The following is a 14,510-nucleotide window of genomic DNA, read 5'->3' as shown; positions in this document are numbered from 1 at the left end:
GTGGGACACTGAGTCTCTGTTTTGTAGAACTGTAATAGAGTATATGATTTTATAAAGACTATACCATAGTACATACACAAAAAGACCCCCCAAGAATGTAAGTGGTACATTCAACATTAACTTCTAGTCTGACTAGCTGAGTATTTTACTGTGCAATCATAAGGTACAGGTGAAGTGAGGGAGAGGGTGGTCATTCCTTACTCTTGCACATCAGTGGCTCTTCAGTATGAGCAATTTCTTCCAAATCCTCATGTTTATCCTCTAGTCAAGGGAAAAGGTACAGAGTGGGTTCCCTCGGGTCCTTGTCCTTCCATGCATTTTGGACACTAAAGCGAGTGAGTACACTACTAATACTGCCAGTTCTGAGTTCAGCCAAGCAAGTAGCTCAGCCAGCCCATAGAAATAACATACGGATTTTAAGGAACCGCAGGTATTCCCAACCTGACAGCCACATTAACTTGTGCTTATATTTTCTCAGGGAAATCTGAGATTGATGTGCAATTATCCACAGTACAATTACCAACCATTAAGAACAGTTAAACATGTTTCCTTATGTCTTTACAAATGCCAAGTCTGACTAATCAGTCCAGGTTCCAGTAGGAAGTGAACACCATAACCGATGTGCTTACAAAGTGCCCTAATTTCCAGTGAGTCACATTTACAGATAAACCAAAGGAAATCATCACCTCTCAATTATGGCTGTTAAGTAGAAAAAATAGGCCACCTGGGCTGTATGGATGAGAAGTGCATTTAAAGAATGAACAAACTCCATATATGAGCAGAAAGCTGAAATAAATGGAAAGACTACCATGATTTGCTCAGAGCTGGAAGCAGCCTGCATAGCCTGAAGACAGAAGTGAAGGGGTTGGAGTCTAGCAGATGTTTCCTGTCATCATCTTCCACAGTTTTCCTTCTCCTCTATCCTTAAGGGAAAAATCAGACGTAACTCTGCGTGCTCTGTGAGAAGGGACGGTACCCTGAGAGATCTCTCTCTGGCACAGAAAACAGCCCTTCATGAATTAGACATACCCATTTCTGAGAGGAAAACAAAGGAAGAAATCAGCATATGGGCACTGACAGCACTAAGGCAAAATAAAGTAGGTTCACAAGAGCCTGCGAAAGAAGGCCAAAGATTTCTCTAGAAGCCCTGGTTTGTGCAGACACCAAGGCTTCAAGCCTTCAAGTGAACCTCCCAAGCTATCATTTTCAGATGAACCAGGACGAATCCAATATACACAAACCTGAGGAGCAAGATTTGAAAGGATCCCAGATGTGGATTCAGAACCAGTGTTGTTTATTCAATGACGTCTTAAGAACTTATGCTGTGCTGCTACAGTGCCAGGTGACTCTCTTCCCAAGAGAGATGTCAGGGTGGTCTTTAATAAATAGTAGAGGTTTATTCTGGCCTGTACTTCCAATTTGAGGAGTAAGTTATTTCTTCATCTGAGAGTCATATTTCCATCTTTGTGTTTCACTTTGCTTTTTTTCACATATTTCATTTTACGTTTATTTATTTGAGACACTCTGATTTTGATTTTGGACTTAAATATGTTTTATGTGCCCAGAAGAGACACTTTAAGCTAGTTGGACAGGAAAGGTCAGGGTTGAACAAGTGCTCATAGCCTTAAAACCTCTGTCCAGTTAGGTCTTTATGTAGTATGGCATGATAGCGAATATCAGAATTATGGACTTTACAGTTTCTATGCCTCAGTTTCCTCATCTCTAAATAAGAGTTGATGATAAAGGTAAAATTATTCATGTACTTATATGATGTGTAAATTAAGTGTCTAATATATGTATAATCTCTCAACCTAAAGATTTTTTTGAATTTAAACGGTACATGAAGATCCACCATAGGTTCATTTCTATCAGAGGGAGAAATCTTCCCTCAATTCTACACTGTTATACATAAAATATTCCTGCTGGCAAGCTGCTGGCTGAAAAGCATGGTGCTGGGATGTAGATGAGACACCAGGGACTAAGCTGCTCTGCAGTACAGAGTAGAAATAATCATTTGCATGCCAGCACATCGAGGATGGCAATAGAAGGTGAGACGGGGAGTCTAAACAATCTTAGATTGATGGTGCAAGGCCTGCGCAAAAACAAGGGGAGGCCTATGGGACTGTTTGAAAAAGACATACCAAGTACTGATAACGTTGCTAGGTGATTATCTCCTAGCCCAAAGAGAAGTCCCCCCTAGTCCTTGAAGAACAGACTATCCAAAACACTAGTATAAACTGGCCTGGAAGAAAGCCAGAGAACGACTGAGGCTGCGCAGAGCAACAGGGTGAAAAGTTCATCAGTGAGGAAGAAGAGGTACTTCATCTTTACGACCCCTCCCCAGGAGATTGTGACCCCAGCCCGGAGCTTGGAGAGCTCATCACACAGGCGCAAGTGGAGGAGACCTGATTACCATGAGAAGTGAGGGGAGGTGGGGGTAGACTATGTATATGTATAGGCATTTTATGAATATGCACTATTTTGTAACATATAAGCCGGATAGGAGCTGCAAACGATGTGCACGCTTGTGGTGGAGCGATCCCCCATACGCCCAGCGCTGAATAAACATACCCACTTTATAACTCCAAAACTTATAGAGTGATTTCTCCGCAAATCAGAAGGGACTGAATCTCTGAAGGCAAGAAAGCTACCTATGGGCAGGACAAGACTCCAAGAGGACCAAAGACAGAAGGAAAGGTGAGATAGGTAAAGAACCAAGTAAGAAAAATTAGAGAGCTGGTAGTCTTGCCATGACCAGAGGGCACTGGGTGGCCAAAAGGGCCATCATCTCAGCTTCTTGTCTGTCATAGAAACATTTAGGTTGGAAAAGAACCTTAAGATCATCACAGCTGGATAACACTATAAGAAAGGTCAGTGGACTAGGGCTTTTCTCGAGCATGTGTGATGTGTTGGTGCCCAACTCCAGGGAAGAATGGAGAAGAGGATATGAAAGTAGTGTTAAATGTAGCTAGACTAGAAAGAGAGAAGAGTAAAAACACAAATAGAAGGAAAGAAGAAATAATGACAAATAACTGTCTAGCTGAGCAAGCTACATAATCATAAGAAGGTAAACCAGAAATAGGTTAATATTAGGGTGGGAACATATCTCGACTTTCTTCCTGTGAACTGCTCTGGCTCATCAGCTTATGTAGTCAAAATAACCTTTAATATGAAAACAATCCATAGGTATTATCCAACCCCAACACGCAGACCACCTCTAAACCCTTATCACAGGCCATATTTACAGACTGTACCAGTAACTGGCTTTATCTGCAGTGCAGCCAGGCTACAAAATGAAGCAGAAATAAAACATTACTTAAGGTCATGGAATCCATGTTACATTGATTTCATTTCTAGACATAATCAGAAAGATTTAGGATTTTTATATGTATTTTTCTCATGCTAACCACTGATTTAGACTGGAACTACAGTAGACAGTTGTCAGTATGACAGTATCCTCACTAGTTTTATTAGTTTGACTGCTTTTGTGGTCTTTATATACAGGAAAAGCCCTAAAATAAATTTAAATATGTCAATTAGCACTTTAAGCAGTAAAATTTATTTCCTTAAGGGAATTTGTATAATTTATGTATAATAATGAAAAGTTATGTCTATTAACATTTTTTTGGTCATACAATCACAAAATACTTTAGGTTGGAAGGGACCTCTGGACTTCACCTAGGCCAGCTTCCTGGGCTAGTGATGTGTGGCTACCTTCAACGCTAAATCAGATTGCTCAGAAGCCAGCACTTCTACAGATACCTCTTCCAGTGCTCCACCAACCATTGTGAATATTGTCTTTTCATACATACATTCCAAATCAGAATTTCCCCTTCTGTACTCAGTGATCATTGCCTCTGAGAAGAGTTTGGCTATGTCCTCTCTCACCTCCCCCTCCCCCAGGAAGTGGAATACAGCAATTAAATTCACCCCTAAGCCTCCTCTTCTCCATACTGAACAAGGCTGGAGCTCCCTCAGCCTCTACTTTTATGTTGGATGCCTCAACCCTCCCGAGCAGCTTCATAGCCTTCAGCTGAGCTCCCACCCCTCTGCACATCTCTCTCTTGTCCCGGGGGACCCAGAGCTTGACAGGGTATTGCAGATGCAGCATCACAAACACAAAGTCGTTGTCCATTATCATTTCCCTTGACTTACAGACTAGGGTGCCATTAGTCTTTCTCCTGTAATCATATTTTAAGACCAATGCTTACTCATATAGAAATCTCTTAGAATACTAAAGAATTAGACTAGTGAATTATTGAAAATATCTCAGAGCTATAATTTTTCTTCAAGAGTCTATTCTGGGAATTTCTTGAGGCTGTGTGAGTTTAAAGATCTTTATTTGTATCTCAGAGTATCTCAATCCCTAGTATAGACTAATGCTTAAATATAAGAGGTAAGTATTATGAAATAATTCAGGATTAGCCTATCATGTGTCTATAGAACCAACCAATTTTTTAATGTTTATTTTTGTCTAATTTTACTTTGTTTGAAATCAGAGAACTTTCGAAAATACTAAATAAAAGGCAAATTTTTCTGTTGGATTTGCTATAAATCGAATATAATTCATGTTGTATTTAAAATTTTTTTTCAAGAGCAATATCCATAGAAAAATGCTTGAGGAAATTGGTCTATTTTCCCCAACAGTCACTAGGTGTGAAACTTCCTTTAGGAGTGGGGTGAAGAGTTCCTCCCCTTCCAGGAACACTTGAGCAGAGGGAATGCAGCTGAACTGCTTTGCTTAATTAGTCAGTTTATCTGAATTAAGGATGGACTATCATTCCTAGTACAAGCAGTATAAAAGAGGGTTGACAGTGCTGAAGAGGAAATACTGAAGACTTGTTGGAAGAATGTGTTAAAGAATAAATTTCAGCCTGAATTAAGAACCTAGTAAGTAGAATACCATATCTAATAAAATAGGTGCTTTTTACCCATATACTTAAGTATTTTATAAACTGGCATATTGAAATAGGGCATTATGAGCTAGCAAGTTAAGAGTGTATATGTGCAGTGGAAAGATGGGTGATTGTTTTGTTTTCTTTCAACTGTATATGAATACTGTAAGCTGGCATAGGTTTGTGATGTTTAAAACTTGTATGATCAAACTCCTTACATACTGATTAATACTGCCTCCTTAAAATCACTTAGATGTCTCCATAGATATGTTTTTGTCTTGTATATGAGGTAATAGTTTAATTTATGGTGTGTGCATATTTTCTTTTCAAATGTATCTACTACGGTTGTCTTGGCAGAGATCAGATTCCAAGTCTTCCATTTGTATGTCCAACTTTATATCTGTTATTCTGTTCAAATTACTCAGGATATGGCTTTGGGGTCAAAAAAAAAAAAAAACCAAAAAAAACAAAACCAACATTGCTAAGCAACTGTAAACTTTTTTATTTATAACAGACCTTAAAGTTATGAAATGCTTATGTGCCTTGACCTGCCTACAGCACTTGCACAACTTCCAAGAAGGGTCTTTTCCTTTAGATAATTTTCTAGTTGCTAGTACTGCTGAATAACTGACACTGTGGCTGTTTGCATTAGCAATGAGAACCCCAGAAGTCCCATCCTTTTGAGACATAATTAACCACAATTTATTCTTCAATGAAACTTAGCATTTACCATAAAATCCCAGAGGCATATTTTTATTCCACAAAATCTTAGCTCATCACATTATGCATAATGGAACATATTTATTAACATAATCTAGTCTAGTAGTTCTACCTCTTGTATCAGCATGCATTTAGTAGGATCAGACAGGGGTATTAGAACAGGAAGTTCTCATGCAAGACTAAACTCTGGTTTAGGTGCAGGTAATCTTCATAAGTAGAATAAAGCAACAATCAATGCAAATATGAAAAGAGCGGATATATCTGTTACAGAAATGTTGCAATACTAAATAGAGCTTGTGCTTTTTACAATTTCAAGTAAGCATTTATGCATGGTTAAATAGTTTTTAAAAAACAAACAAGTTAATTTAAAAGGCCAAGTCTTCAATTATTTAAAACATAGATATTATACACTGAAACCAAATTTGGGGTTTTACTTATCTTCTAGGGTTATTACTTACCTTCTACTCCTTGTTCCATGCTCCAAGATTAAGTGTGGCTTGTTCTGGTTCAGCATAAGTTTCAGATACATATAGTAAAAGATTCCCTGTGGACAATAAGGATAGAGGACTGGACCATAAATATACTGGAGTGAGTATTAAAGTCCATGAAATGTCTTCCATTATTTCACCAAAGTTTTAGTGTCTGGATTAAGCATTCATGCAGTTCCACCAAGAAGCCGATCTGGTACAGGAGACATCATGAATGTCAGCACGCTCTTTTGTGATCAGAGATTAATCACTGGGTTAAATACTTTCTATATTGTTTTCAGCTATGGCTTGTGGCCTTCCAGGATACATCTAAGCTCAGTTTAACTTGACCAATGAGGGTTTTAGCAGCCTTTGATAGTCACCCTGCTGTCTCAACACTTTCAACATTTTGTCTTGTTAATAGGAAAATTTCTCAAGACTCATTTTTGCACAGTCTGTGCACAGCCTATTTTTCCCATCTGCAGCTACTCCTGCAGTGACTATAGGAGTGTAGTGCCTGAGACTCCCATATTCACTACGGGAGTGACCAGGTACAACCCCCCAGCCCAATGTGAAAGGTGAGGTCTTGGGCTCTGGTTTTGTGTGATGCTCTTCCCTGCAGGCAGCTCTGTGGCTACTGTGGGCTGCTGTGCCTAACACTGCCTCTTGTCTCTGAGCCAGTTTGGAGCCTCTCCTCTCTAATCTCCTGTAAATCTGACTCCAGGCTGGAACAATGATCAGTTGGTGACTGCAGATTAAGAGGATTATATGGGGGTTTATTTGGCATATTAGTTTTAGTTCAACACACAATTTAGATGAAATTGGAGCATTCAAAACTAACCTAATAAAAGTCCAGTCAACTTTGACTCTGTAGATGTCTGCTGTTTCTGCAGTAGCCATAGTGCTTAGTTTAGGCTAAAGTGAGAGAAATGGTTTCAACCAGGAATCTTCTCTGAGCATGCTGGGAAGCTCTCTGAGCAGGTGTACTTTACTGCATGCCCTAATGCAGCAGCTAGGATCAGACCTGAGAAAGAGGCAGCCAATGACATGTAGCTGGAGGAGCAGCTTCAATGCTCTCTTCACTCCAGTGACTTTCAAGGGCTTGCTCACACCAAGTCACAGGCTTTCGGCTGCTCTTGAATGGCTGAGGGGTTTAGGACTGTATCATTCGGCAAAAGATCACACCAACAACAGTCTTTCTTGTACCTGTCTGGTAAGGGTGTCTCCTAGGCTGTGAACCTGGCTCTGCACTGGAGTGCCATACCCACTTATGCCACTGCCTCAAGCTTTCCCTTGGATACACATTTTTCCCTAGTGAACCTCATCTTCATTGTTGAACACCAAGTGCCGCTTTATCAGGACAAGCTGGAGCAGTGCCTTTTCAAGTCTCCTGTAGTCTAAGCCTGATTTCTGCAGGAACTAGAGCAATAAGACTGAAATTCCTTGTGCTGACAAAGATACTGAAGCCAAGTTTCCCGCTTCCTAGGCTGTTATGGGTGATAATAGTGGCATTTTTGGAATCATAACTGTGTTGGGTTTTTAGGGGAAAAAAACCCCGAACAGGCAGTGGGTGTTATTCTGTTCCCACAAAGAACAGCTGCTGGCATTGTCCTCACAGCAGGTTTCTGAGTTGTAAATCTCCAAAGCAGTAAAAATGACATTATTATAAGAGTCAAACTTGGCAGCACACTCTGACTCGCTGTCCGTGGCATATGCTTGTCTTTAAAGCGTTTGCATAGTCCTGAGACAAACTCCTCAGCAAACTCTTCATGACTCAGTCTTGAAAACTAGCATAACTGTTCAGTATTTCCTGAAAAACCTCATCGTTTTAGAATAATCCTGTACTGTGGTGGTCAGGAGGTTTGAGCAGGATGAGACGAAGTGTATTGCATGACTACTTGGGACTTGCCCTTTCTTCTTTTGTTTGTTCTTATTTTCTTCATTCAAAGTGCTGTGAACTCCCTACCAAGAAGTATTTATCAACTAGATAGTGAAGTAGAATGCTAAACCTGGGGCTTGTAGTCACTACTGTGTAAATATTTAATATCATTGATAATGGTTCTTTGGGAAAAAGGGTGTATCACCCATAAGTGTTACTGGCACTGCTATTACATCTCCTGGATCCAAGCCAGAAGATCTGGCAGATGTTAGAGGAAGGACACTCAGACCTTTAAGTGAGGTACTAATGTAAATACAACAGCGTGTTCTCTGTAAGTGACTATTCAAACAGTGTCTGGTCACTTTGGCTGGATAGTGTTGAGTCTGTGGAAGTTGCTAATATCTGTGATAGTTGTGAGTCCAAGGCTGAGTTCCAGTAAAGTTCGGACAGGGAAATATACTGATTTGAAAAGAATTCTGAAAGAACCAACTAGATTCTGGAGTCATTTTCAAATTTACTGAATTTGTTAGCATCCATGTGACTGAAGGTATAAAATGCAGGATTTTCTAGATGTGCTTATTCTTTAAATACTCAGCTTGTGTGTTCCTCAGAACTCTCTGTAAGGTAAGATCAAACAAAAAATAGCAAGTACATAACTGGATATTTCAATGAATATTTATTCCATATTAGTGTTTTAATCTAATATAGGAAACTTTTTTTTCTTGGCTCTAAGATCTTCTAGGATAGGTGTTACTGTCTTTTTAAAGCTTGTGTTACAGTAAAACAGATTGACTGACAGGAAAATTAATGAAACAAAGCAATGCATGGTTTGTCTATACTGATTTTTCTTCTTTCATCTTTATTTTAGCACATTTGTTTGCTTAATATTAAGACAGATTAGCTTAGTTGCTGTACATTTCTTCCCCTACTAGCTGATTTTGTTCCTTACATACCATTCAGCTTCTTCCCTCCTGAGAAATTTAAAGCTAAGTACTTATCACCCCAATGCAGGAAGGGAATGTGCAGGGCATAGGGAGAGTTTTCTTGGTGAAGAGAGAGGTGTGTTTTATGATGAATGTGGTTACTCTACTCGAGAGGGACAGAACGAGACCTTAGCAGTTTCTAGACAATCGGGACGGCAAGGCACGCCTCCCCCACCTCCATCAGCCATGCACTGATAGAAATTTGACTGCCAACATAGGCTTGGCTGTCCTTCCTAACACTGTCTGGAGCCCATTCTGCTGACTAGGAGGGAAGGAAGAGGCTCTTTCTTCACTTTCTCATCCTTTCTCTTGAGTGCCAGCACAGCAGAGGATGACCAGCAATCACTCATCTGTTTACTGATTCAAAAAAGGTTTGTTTTTAAGGGAAATCTTCTCATTGAGAGGAGTCTGTGCATGTAATGCCATAGCTTTTATCTTCTGAAGGCACTGTTCCGTAACCACGGCGTTCCTTGGAGACGACAAATTCTCTAATGCTTTCTTTAATTGATGTAAGTATAGATAAATCATATGCTAACTTGGCAAGTGGCTTTATGGTAAATTGCTTCTGTCTTCAAGCACAGTAAAATGCTTATTATTTTTTAAAAAATTGGGAATTTCAGTTCTTTGGCACAAATTCTGAGTTATAAACTTGGGGTCTGGCATAAGTATGCTAACCAGTACACGAAGAAATAATCTTACAATAGTAAGACCTAAAGAAAAAAGGTATGGTGGTTTCTTAGAGTGTGTAGTAATATATATGAAAACTTGCAACAGATAGTTAGGGACTCTTGTATCCTTGCTTGCTTGTATTTAAGAGGGCTGATCAAGTATTTGTGTAAGTTAATGGGAATTTCTCCACTTGATCTTATGTGATCTAGTTTAGGTCTAATTACACTTTTAAAACTGTGAAGGATATTTTCTTAACTGGAAGGCAGGATTGAGAAATCTTTGCACCATATCCTTCATAATGAAATAAAGACATTCCTTAGTCAAGAGGCTTAATTCTTATTTACATGTTACTTATGGTGAGGCAATTCATGGAGGAAAGATTTAAGCTGTTCTCATGAAAAACACTGAAAAGTTCTGTAGGTGTAAACTGAGGTTCTGATCTTGTATCTCTATCCATTATCTCTTTGAGTCCTAAGATAGAAGAAAACAAGAAATCACAGAAAGCACCCCTTGCTTAGGCACACAGGGTGAAAGGTAAACAAAGATCAGACTGCCTGAAGTTGTCAAGTAGATCAGAAAAACAAGCCCATCTCTTTTTACTCTTTGGTGTAATTGATTTGGAGTAAATTTTCACTTCAAGATTTTTAAGAGGAACAATATCCAAGGCCTATAAAATACCTTCCTCCTGCAAGTGCTTTTGCGGGCATCTGTCCTCAGAGGCAGGAGGCAATAACTGACAAAAGCAGACGTGGAATCTGTAGGCTTGCTTACTGGCTTACTTTGAGCTTTGTTTTTCTGTGTTGGTTCAGAAATGTTCTCATTGCTTGTCCCCAGTGTTTTGGAGTGCCACATAATGGCTCAATCCCAAAATAAATTATCTGAAAGAGCTAAAAAATCCATTTGCACTAAGTCACAGAGTTCAAAGCTCTAAGGCTTCAGAGCTGGAAGTTAGGCTGGCCAAGAACTATAGTGTGGCAGTAAGCACTTCCCCCTGGTATTGGTGACTATCCTAGTGGATGTATCTAGCTGTAATGTAAGAGGATGAATTAAAATACATATACAATCCAAATGTTCCTGTTAGTCTCAGATATCCATAATAGTTGGCTTGGCTTGCTCAGTGCCACTGGCAGGGAACAGGAGAGCGAGCTGATGCTAGCGACTGCATGCAGCCCTGTTTGCTTCTTAAACACCAAGACCTGATAACTCCCAGGCTCCTAGTCCACACAGTATTAGCTCTCTACCTATAAGATCATGTTCTAGTCTTGCCAACCTCATATTCCCCATTCACCCCTTCCTTTCCTCCTCACACTGAGGAGAGTTTTGGCCCTCGGCCTGGAGATGAGATTTAGTCTGTGTTGCTCAGGCATAGTGGGTGAGGGTAAGGGGAGAAGAGGAGGCACAAAGTGGCTGTACGGAGAAAACCTAAGGATGGAAAATGTCTGCTTCTCTGTTCTGGTAATTTGTGTGGGTTGTGGTTTTTTGGGTTGTGCTCTTTTTTTTCTCTCAAAACCAAAACCTTCTGAATAGCACTGTGCTGAAGCATGGGGTGGTCTTCCCTATCCAGTGCCAGACCCTCATCACCTGTTTATCTCTCTGTACCTCAGGGATGTATGTCTCTCAGTGAGTGTCATGTTACAGTAACAAAACATCAGATTATATGTTCAATAAACATACAGTAAATCACTGAAGATTAATCTTTAGTCCTTGTTCATAGTAAAAAGTGGCAGATAAGAGAGAGAAATGAACTCCTTATTTCTGGTGCTAGGCAATAATCCTATAATCTGAAAAGAGTTTATCTTGAACTCTGGTTTTCAAGTCAGGAAAATTAGTCCATGAATGAAAAACAAGAAAATGGACAAGTAATGGAGCACAGGGTTTTCTTTTTCTTCCCCACTGCACTGAAACAAAAGAATCCTATCCAGGGACGTGGCTCCCTCACAGATTTGTCTTAGTAAGCCAGAAGCTGTTCCTCATTCCTAACCCTGGTGTTACAGTGGAAGGGGCAATGAAGCTTTTGACTCATCCTAGAGTTTTACTAGGAAGAAATTTTATGAACAAACATCACCAACAATGGGTAGGAGGAAGAATAGTAGAGATTTGTATAACTAGTGAGTTGTTAAATCAACTTGCTATGATTGCAGAAGGATTTTGAGTTGCGCCACAGAGTTTGGGAAAGAAATGTTTATTGCTGTTCCATTACTTTTTTACTGCTTCTTAGTTTACAGATTGGCAAGGGTTCTTTGTGGTCATTCAACAACTACACATTTTAAGTTTAAAAGGAAGAACAAATAGGTAATATTGGAAGATACCTTGATTTAGTGCTGAAAAAATTCAGGTTCTATAATAGGAAACTATTCCTGTACAAATTTTTTGCATTGCAAACTGGTTTCCAAAAGGATTAAAAAATAACTTATTGAAGACTTTGAGCAAGTGAAGCAGATAGGATGAGATCATAACACAGAGCATGTATTGCCAGAACACTTTGAAGAGTGGTATCAACTCTTAGACAAAGGGTTTGGAGTCATCCTGCACTGATACAGAAACCGAGTGGTTCCATTTCATGTGAAAATGCCTCACAGTAACCTTGAAGAGGAGCAACTATAGTTAAATAAATGTTTATCTGCTGAGCTGTCAGTATCTCAAGGCAATCCCTGCAAACATGAAAGAACATGTTGTAGAGAGGAGGGCAGCTTAAAAGAAAGTCACAGCCAGATTTCTCCCTCCTTGGGTTTTAGAAAAAAGAAGTTAAGCAGCATGTGATTGAAAGTTGTGAGGTCTTGTTCTCCGTCTCAGCAGTTATTTGAAGCTGTCAAATTATCCCTTTCACTACTCATATCTGCAAACTCCCTTGCTTTGATCTCCAAGCATTTCCTTGGCAACCTGGATAGAACAACAATTTGTATCAGTAGTTGAGATCAGTTTAGAGGTGATGGTGAATTAGAATAGGTTTGGATGGTTGGTGCTCAAATGCAGTCAGTCTTCTCCATATTCACTTTCACATACAGCCCAATGCAACAGACAAGTGTATATCTGAGGAGTAACATCATATATAATCTGCTGTCTCAAAAATCTGTGGTCAGACTTGCATAACACAAACAAGTCTTGATTTAGCCAGAGGGGGCTGTGGCTTCTATGGAACTATGTGTACAGGCATGAGTCAGAGCAAAGATGTGCATGTAACTGTGCTGCAATCTAACCTCAGATTTGAGAGGTTATCTTGTCCTTGGTATATCCTAACCCACAAATGATACTAGGCTTTAACCAACCAATGTAGGTCAGGACAGAGGTCACTTAATGAGGCCTGTATGCTATAGGGTCTGATGTGGTAAACAGTCTTTGGCATAAGTATCTGCTGTTGTGGATTTTGGGGTAAAGTGTGAGCATAATGTAATGTCCCCAGAAAGAGATGAGGAACAGCACATCATATATTTATTCCAACTGGGAAGTAGGTCTAAATTACTTCTACACAGAGAAAGGAGTTGAAGAGCGAAAGCTAGGGTTTCAAGCAAAGTTGAGGCCAGGATAATTGCAGACAGCAGGATGTTGTGGTAGAGCTTTGCACCTACGGGGAAACAAATAGTAATCAAAACCATTAAGTGACAAACCAAGACATGAGGATGTGGGGGCCATGGGGCAGAACTGTGCCTCAGATAACATCATGTTCTGGTCTTGCAGAAATATGAGGAAAGGCAAGACAGGGGCAGTAGTTTAAGGAGCTTCAGGAACTAAATTTATGCCTTGACCAAATTCTGTGAGGGGTGGAACAGTAAACCATAGTAACAAAAGAACAACCACAGGAGACTGAATGGAGATGATCACCAAAATTTTCCAAATTCCTATTCTGAGAGAAGTGTAAAGTTTCTTAGATATACAGAATATAGCATTTACACTACTTTGCTGCCATGAGGATCACTGAGAACATATCAAACTAGAGCTGACACCAGCACTCCAGTATTGAAGTGTTTCAAGGAGTTACATATGTTTAGGGTACTCCATGAAAATAGCATATATGTTTACAGTGTATGGCTTATGTGTCCACCCAAGACAGTTATGATGGCAGGTATCGTAGTGAGAGAGGTTATGTCTATATGGTGTGTCATCATTTTGCTTCCTTTCACACAGTAAGAATTCATACAGGAGTAATAGTGGCTACATTAAAAGTTTGTCTATCTTAATCTGGCACACTAGATAGCTATTTCTTACAGGCTGGCTAGAAACAGCATGACTCTTTTGCAACAGTAATTACACAAGTTAGATTTCTACTGTTCCCATTTCCCTGAGTTGTGCTTTTGCAGCCTAATGAAACAATCAGGCAAGATTTCCAGCTGTTATTAACTGCTTGAGAATTGATCTGTTCCCTGTTAGGGAAGAAGGGGAAATAACAAACAGAATCTGTACTAAGTAGGGAAGACTAAGGAGCTTCAGTTTAGGCAAATTCATGGTGTTTCCCTCTTCCATGGTGGCACTTCTCTCTATGTCTATTAAGATTTTTGAAAACAAAGTTGGAAAAACTGAGTGCAGTGGTATTATCATGTTTGCCTGGAGATTATCAGCTTGTTCTGGGGCAGTTGATAAACCAGTATTGATTCTATTTAAATGTCACACCATTTGTTGATAATTGGTTATTAAACTACAGGGTGGATATTTGCTCTCAGTGTTTCTTCAAAATACAATGTAATGTTTCTTACACTGTTTAATCTGAAGATTAAACACCACGGAGAAGATTCTTTCAAGGACAGGATTAATATGTTGTCTTCATCTTAGTTGATACATGACATGTTATGGAAGATCAAAGAGCAGTTTTAAACTTAATCTATTGAGTAGACTTCTTACGGTTGTGTAGCAGACTTGCAAGTTTCACGTTCAGAATTTGTTGGGGGGGGGGGGGGGGGGGGGG

General features: G+C 39.6%; 1 protein-coding gene across 3 annotated transcripts in view; it reads left to right on the top strand.

Moving 5' to 3' along the window:
• The first annotated feature begins 4,807 nt into the window (after positions 1-4,807).
• Positions 4,808-14,510, top strand: part of SLC2A9 (solute carrier family 2 member 9) — a 133,871-nt gene continuing 124,168 nt past the window's right edge. For 2 of the 3 annotated variants that reach the window (XM_026847171.1, XM_026847169.1), the window contains exon 1: positions 4,808-4,890. The gene's annotated coding sequence lies outside the window, so the exon portion shown is untranslated. Of the gene's footprint in view, positions 4,891-9,411; positions 9,454-14,510 lie in introns of those variants that run through there. The other variant, XM_026847170.1, reaches the window with a different exon arrangement.

Source organism: Athene cunicularia (genome assembly GCF_003259725.1).
Source record: "Athene cunicularia isolate RWA chromosome 4 unlocalized genomic scaffold, athCun1 chr4_part1, whole genome shotgun sequence".
NCBI lineage: Eukaryota > Metazoa > Chordata > Aves > Strigiformes > Strigidae > Athene > Athene cunicularia.
Note: the sequence above shows the minus strand (reverse complement) of the source record. Positions and strands in the feature narration are given on the sequence as shown.